Here is an 8,212-nt window from a genome sequence, read left to right on the forward strand (position 1 = left end):
AAACCTGTATAACAATTCTATATAAATGCTACTTGAAAAATAAAAAAAATGAGGTTTAGTGACTCATTTGTCTATGCTGAGTGAGGAAATGCTAATAATCTTTCTAGAAAATGATAGCTGTCAATTGTGATGTTACCTTTGGGTACTTGTAGAGCCTGGTACTTTACATTGCTGTGCCGTGCAAGCCTCCAGGTGAGCAATTGCTTGTGTGTGGGAGAATCACATTTCTAAAAGGTCTGGTTAGTTCTTTTCAGCATCCTGCTGAAGAAAAGCAGAAAAGAGACAAAAGTCAGCACATAGCTGCGTGTGTACAAGACAACCTAAGTGTCTCAGAGGGATCGGGTTTTTTCCTTTACCGTGAAACGTTAGAGCAAAGGACAGACTTCGAGCTAAGAAGATGGAGGAGGTGCAATACAGAAAGCATAACTGTACCCTTGGGTACACAAGGCTTAATACTAGAACAAGAAAGCAGTGCTGGATAAGCTAGAACACTTAATGGAAGCCAAGCAAGGTGGGAGTAGTTGAGATGCAAGATGCCAATACCATTTTAATGAGGTCAGCCATGTCTGAACAGTTCTCTGTGTGCTGCCCATTTTAATGTATAGATTAATCTTGGAGGTGCAGGCTGACTGGCCTAGATTTCCCTGAAATCAGTACTTTCATGCTGAACTCCTTGCAGGTATGACAAGAGTCTGAACGACACACAGAACTGTGTGTGTACACATGGAAGTCGAGATGTGTTGTAGTGGGCAGGTGTGACAGCAGTAGTACCTTATGGTGGAATTAGAAGAATTGTACGTTTGAAGATGGTCTCACCAGGACAGGTGGAGGTAAAGCTCTGGAGAGAGTGAGAGGAAAGGATGTTGCAGCTGAGGTGGGAACAGCAACTCGTACAGAAAGGTGTTGCCAGACCTGAACGACCAAAATAAATTATAAAAGGTGCCAAAACCAACTTGTAACTACTTTGGATTAGTGACCATTTTGAATTTTACTTTGGCTTCTGAAATACACAGTCTTCATGTTACTGAGATTCCATGGTTATCTGAACAGTAGTTTGGTGAGACAGCATGAGATGTGTATCACTGCTCAGTTTTGTCATCTGTCTGTAGCAGAACAGCCCCTTTGTCTCAATTGCTGACTTCTTGCCCACTATCCTGATTTATCCTACTGGCAGGAACACATGGTGCCAGTAGGCTGGCTCAAGACAACTTTGTAGCAAAAATCTTTGTCCAAGTGGTGTGTCATGTGGTGTCAGCAATCTGTATACTGATTGTCTGAATCATACTGGAGTTGCTGATGTCACAGTACCACTGCCACAAGTGATACCAGCAGTAGGTGAGACGTGGCATCCTTTGGAAAAATGTGTTTTATGAAGCAGCAAGGCAGGCATGGCAGTGGCTTCACTACCAAGCAGGAGAAGCCCCGCAGCATTCAAACATGAAGAGCAAATGAGGTCTGGTGGTGGTTGTGAGTTTCATCTAGGAGTACAGATTGCCAGTGACAATCCAAGTCATGCCAGGGACAAGGAGGTCTGAGGTCAAGCCAGAAAGCCAAGTCAGTGAGTCAGGGTCAGAATCAGGATCAGTGACACTAAGAAGGACCAGCCAGCCATCAGTCTGGTAATCATCAGACAAGTCTGCGGTGACAGGAAGGACCTGAGATCAGCCCAGGTGGGTCAAAGTCTGGATGAGCACCTGTGTGGCCAGGCATATGCATGTCTAACAGCTCAGGCAAGGAAAAAGGGAGAGCACTTAAACTTAAGCACAGCTTCTGAGTGAAAGCAAGCAGTCCTCACTTCTTACAACACTTTCTCATGCAGTAGTCTGGTCCTAGGCCACTTGGTTGCACCATGGAAGAGCCACCTTCAAACACAGGCAGCTTAATGCTCACAAAGGCCCCAAGGACTCACAAATGCCAGCTGAGGGTCACAGATTCACAGGTTGCAGCGGGTTGGAAAGGACCTTCAAAGGTCACCTTGTCCAACTCCCCTGCAATCAGCAGGGACACTTCCAACTAAATCAGGCTGCCCAGGGCCACATCAAATTTGACCTTGAATGTCTCCAGGGATGGGGCCTCAACCACATCCCTGGGCAACCTATTTCACTCTCATTGTAAAGAACTTCCTCCTTATATCCAGCCTAAATCTACCCTGCTCCCATTTAGAACCATTGCCCTTCATCCTAGCACTACATGCACTTCTAAACAGTCCTTTCCCAGCCTTCCTATAGGTCCCCTTGAGATATTGAAATGTAGCTATAATAAAGTCTCCCCAGAGCCTTCTCTCCAGGCTGAACAGCCCCAATTCTTCCAGCCTCTGTAGGAGAGGTGCTCCAGCTCTCTGATCATCTTCATGACCCTCTGACGCAGTCCAGCAGGTCCATGTCCATCTTATGCTGGGGATCCCATAGCTGAAGACCGTACTCCAAGTGAGGGCTCACCAGAGTAGAGTGGCAGAATCACCTCTGTGCTGGCCTCGCTTCTTTTGATGCAGCTCAGAATGCAATTGGCTGCCTGGACATCAAATGTGCAGTGTTGGCTCATGTCCAGCTTCTCATCTACCAGAACTAGATGATCCTTGATGTCACTTACAACCCTGACAACTCTATTATTCGATTCTGTATTCCCAGGTCCTTTTCTGCAGGTCTCTTCTCAATTTCATCATCCTCCAGCCTGTATTGATGTCAAGGGTTGCCCCAACCTGGCTGCAGGATCTTACCCTTTGCCTTACTGAACCTCATGAGATTCTCCTCAGCCTACTTCTCCATACATATCTGATGTATATCTAACATACACAATATGACTTATCACACGTATCTGACTAAGCATATGTGGCTTAGTAAGTATTCATATGCCAGAGTTTGTTTTATAAACATGTAAACCATCATCATTTACAAAGGAACGGAGACATAACCAGATGCACTCTGTTTACACCATTAAATGCTGCAAAGAAGTCAGAAATGAGGGGATCACATAGATCCTTGACTCATTTGGATGCATTTTCCTCCTCTTTTGACACAATGCTTCTGTTATCTTTGCAGACAAAATCTTTGGATTTTCTTTTTTCTTTCTGTCATTCCTTAGGATATGAGACTGTTCAGGCACAAGAGAATCCCAAGCTTATGCTGGTTGCCTGTATCATACAGTCAACTTTCTCATTATCATGAAGTATCTCAGAACCATTAAAAAAAGAGTCCAAAGCTGGAAGTCCCTGGATGAATAGTCCAAAAGGCCACCTCTAACCTACCAGCACCGACAGGCCTTCAGAACATGAATCTGTTAGCAGTGTCACAGTCCTCACTCTGGAACACTTAATGCACCAGATGCTGTCAGCATTGATGTCTAGGCTCACTGCCCAAAGTAAGCAAGTTGTATCTGGTCAGTTCATACAGAATGATTAATGACGTTCCAAGAGAGGAATTGTGAGTGAAATGAATTTTGAATAGACAACAGTAAGATAAAAACTTCAAATAAAAATATAGAGAGGGAAAGCCAGGAGGGGACCAGCTTTTTCCTGAATGCTGGAACGCATTTTGGAGGACTATACAATTCCTGCCATAATAAAATTGTATGGCAGCAAAAATTGTCCAGCATCCAGGCTGGAGCTCCTTTCATTTTTCTTATATCATGTACCTCCTGTCTTATTTATATTTTGGAAATCTGACCAATTGCAGGCCAGATGCATCCAAGAACCCCAAGGCCAGCGTAAAATAAAATGAAATGGCAAGCTCACTATTTGAGTCACTGTTGTTAGGGCCTGAGGGAGTTCTGGCCTTCGGTGAACGAGTTACTTCAGATACTGAGGGAAGTTCCCATTGTCTACAGCTGAATGAAGTCCAGAGCTCTAAGGTGATGCAAGAGCAGCCTGTACCCTTTTCCCTAATTTTGCCAGCTCTGGTGTATGGACACACAGAGGATATTTTGAAGGAAAAAATAAATCAATTGGGAAAGAAGTTCACTTATTTATGGTGAGCTGATGGATTTAGCAAGCCTGCCTGCCGAGACAGAGGCATGACTGTGCAAATCAGCTAAGTGGTTAATGGTGTCAGATACTATCTTCTCACAGCCCTAATAGAGTTTATGTTATAAATACAGTGCTAGAGGCATATGTTGCACTCTGCACAAAAACTGAAAGATGGCTTGTGCTCTTTCAAATTTACAATCCTCTTTAAATGAAGGATTTCAGCAGTACAACCTATGTGGACTTTATCAAACACTTGCTATTTTATGCAGCTGAGCACATCCTCACCCTCACTTTCCACAGCAGTGGAGTTCAGCTGCATTCAAACTCCAGATTTTATCCATATTATGGTGAAACACACCTCCTTTTCTTGAGGCAGATCCCTCACTCCGTATTTGTGACTTATTCATGCCAAACTTCCTTGGACCTCAGTAAGAATTTTTCCTGGTAAGTCATGAAGAAACAATACATACTTAAACTCTCTGGTGCATATGCTGTTATTAAATTCATGTCTAAATTTGTCTGGCTGAACTTCCAACTGTCATTGTCAGTAGCAACTGACTGCAAATAATAACAGCACTACAGAGCAACTGTGCCCCCATAGAAAAAGGTAGCTAAGACTCTCTGTGAAACATAAGGCCCTTGCAAACATTTTTCAATAGCTAGTAAGATTTTGTTAGAATTAGGGTGAACAAATTTATAAACAAATCTCTATGAGACTCGAGATTTGTCTCTATTGTTTCTTGTGGAGTTTTAGTGAACAGAGTAGTGAACATCAGTGCTGTTATAAAACTGTTGTAAAAACAAGCATTTTGTGCTTCTTAAGGGTTTTTATGTTGTCATTTTTTGCCTTGCTTCACTTGATCCTCTGCCTGTTTTGCCAAATTTTGATGCTAAGTTTTACTGAGGTAAATCAGCAATTTTCTGCAATTCTGAAAAGAAGTGGGGTGTGGGGTTTTTGTTGTTTGGTTTTGGTTTGTGGTTTTGTTTTTCAGTGGTTTTTTTGTTGTTGGTTTGTAGTGTTTTCTTTTTTAGATCCAAATTCAAGTTTAAACCTAACATTTTTAATGACTTCAATCCACTATTAATTAATTCTAAATTAATTTCAAAATATCAGGTTTGGATAGAATTAGTGGGCTGTGACACAGCCTTTCCCCTAGCACATGATACAATAATCAGGAGTTGTCCTCGGTTAAGCAGTAGCAGAGGAAGAGACAAGCTCTAAAATTACTCTCAAAGTAATTAAAGAAAACCTCCACACAGGGTCGGATTAGATAGAAATACAGAATATTATTGGAAGATTAAATGGAAGGTGCTATGAATGACTACAAACTACAGTGCAAAGCAATGCAAAGAATACACAAACCCATATTCTGGGCTTAACACAAAACCCCATCAGGCCAAGGCCTTCTCCCAAACCTCCACCAAATCAGACCAAACCCCCAGTGCTCTTTCTTCACCCACCTCCTTGCTAGGCTTGTTCAGGCTGGCCAGGACAGAACTGCACCCCCCTTTTTCTCCCTCCCCAAGGCCCATCAAGGCCATACCACACCCCCAGGCATAAGCCATGATTGCGCAGTGAAAACACCAGGAGATAAGAGAGCCTGCCTCTCCGGGAGAAGAGAGGGAAGAAAGAGGAAGAGCTGGCCTTGCTGACAGTTTAAATAGAGTAAAATAACAGAATTACAGGATTAAATAACAAATTACAATTTCCTGGTCCCTGCCTGGAGACTCTCTAGTCCCTTTGGAGGACATCAGCTCTGTGGTTAGAACTTTCAGTCTTAGACCTTGGACAGGAGCATACATCTTGTTCCCCTTAGGAAACATTCTCCTGTTGAATTGTAACACTGTTGACCCAATTGGTTGGGCAATGTTCAGTGTCATTGGTAGGGGAATCAGATATTTCTGTGTTTATGCCTGTTGTTTCTGCGTGGTGTATGTAGAAGCTTATTATGCTGAAAATCACGAAGGACTAAATAGCAGGAAGCAGTACTCCAAACCTTATTTCTGCCAATGCTTTAGCCGAAACCTCTCCATACGCACAGTCCCATGTCTTTTTTCTAGCTGTTTGCCAGGCACTCGTCTGTATTCTGCTGTCTCATTTGGCAATAAACAGCTGTGATCGATAGTCCAGGTTTCTGTTTGCTGGGACACTTTTAACTGCATGCTCCAAGCACTTCAGGCTTGCACATGGGGCTGCCCCATGGACAGTGTTTTTCCATTACTGCAACATGTCATGAAGTAGAAGGATGTTAACTTGGCCTAACTTGCTATCAGTTGTATGCCCTACCACGCATGCCACATGTGCCATGGAAACATGTTCATAGTGTTTGTGTTCCTTCTGGTTAGCATCTTGCCATCCATTTGCTATCAGTTAGGAGTGTGGTCCTCCCTTGCCTTGGGCAGTACAAACGTTTTGTTCAGTTTGCTGGAATACATAAGGGTACTTCATGCTCAGTGTTGCAGCCATTCTAGGTTTTCCTCTTGAGCAATTCTGGTCCCAGGAATTAGATTTTGCTGCCCTTCCCCTTGATGCAGATGACACACAAAAAACCACACAAAAAATCCAAATAAAACAGCATAGTACAAAGCATTAGGTGGGACCTTTTGTATCTGCATGTCCAAATGTTTGCTTTTCCAGGTATGTTCATTGCATAAGCTCCTGAATGAACTAATTCAGCTGCAGTTTAATTCTAGCCAAATTTGTTATTCTCCCATCTATACTTGGAAGTCTATTTCGAAATATCAACCTTCTGTTTATCAGACCAATTTACTTGTGCCCAGAATTTCTCCACTTGTCCTGCCAATAAACCTAATCTTTGCCTCTTCTGCGGTGTTTACACTTCTGGGACAAGCTGGTTCCTTTCTCAGCTTTTGTTTTTGAGGTTCCTATACAGATTTCCTAAAGCAACAATCTTCCTGTATTTAAATAAAACATCTGATTTAGGAGCCAAGTCAGAACCTAAGTAGGCCAAATGACTGGAGATGCCCATCTCTTTCTATTGACTACAGGAGTCCCTGGTGACTGTGTTCTTAATTTATGAATCTTTGTGAAGCACCTGAAGTTGAACAACATGAATCTGGGCTTTAATGCTGTTGACTTTTATCTTCTGACTAGTTTTGAAGTCTTTCTCTACACTAATTCCTGTAGGACTTTTTCTTTCTTGAATGTAGATGGCCAATAATCCTGATGAAGTCTCATCACTGTCATCAATGGCTTTCCTGCTTTTTTGTCTATTAGAAATACTTTGAAGTAGTTTGCCTGAGTTCTGTACTGTGTTTCCTTCCTCTCCATGATTTCCAGTTCATTACCTCCCTAGTAGTGACCTGAAGTTCACATTAGTCCTGAAGTCCATGATCTTCCATCATGGATTATTAAATTTTACTTTATTTCTGTCAGCCTAGACCTCATGGTCAGTTCTTCCTAGGCTATATTTAAAACCTCCTTTGTAAAGACATCTCCTCCCACTTTACGTGGCAGTTTTAAATTTCATTAACACCCCTTTATTTCTGGTGTCCCAGTAGTTAGTGGAAGCATTAGGGTGCTTGCTCCCAAGAACAAGAAGTACCTGTTGGAAGTCTGCATTTTGTGCTGAATAGTCACCCATTTGTTGCTTGTGTATTTGTCAGGCTGCTCAAATAGTGAACATCAAAAGGTGACATTTCTTATTGATCAGTTAGTTCTTGAAGTGGTGGGAAATGTAACAATAAAGCTGTAATTGCAGACCTGTTTCTATTCTGTCAGAGGAACCTGCTGCTTATTTGAAAGATGATTACTTGATTGTTGCTTATTTGAAAGGTGATTTCTCACTGCAAGTTGCATTGAGAAAACAAAAAATCCCCACAAATTTATTTGCTCTAATGCTCAGTTTTGTGATTGACAGTTAGCATTACATTTTTGTGTCCATGGTGAGAGAAATAATGCATGCAACTGCTCTGGTTCATAAAGCCCAGTTGACAAACAGGTGACACCTCTTTTATTACAAATTAATGTATAGGGTTTTTTTTAAAGAATAAACAATTTCTGTAACTAGGAAAAAAAAACTTTCTCTTTTTCAACAAGGCCAAGTGCCAGGTCCTGCACCTGAGTCCCAACAACCCCATGGTAAGCTTCAGACTTGGGGATGTGTGGTTGGAAAGCTGCAACTCAAAGAGGAACCTGGGAGTATTGGTTGGCAGTCAACAAAGTATGTCAGCAGTGTGTCCAGGTGGCCAAGAAAGCCAGTGGCATCCTGGCTTGTATCAGAAACACTG

This window comes from Indicator indicator, chromosome 3, assembly GCF_027791375.1.
Source record: "Indicator indicator isolate 239-I01 chromosome 3, UM_Iind_1.1, whole genome shotgun sequence".
Classification (NCBI taxonomy): domain Eukaryota; kingdom Metazoa; phylum Chordata; class Aves; order Piciformes; family Indicatoridae; genus Indicator; species Indicator indicator.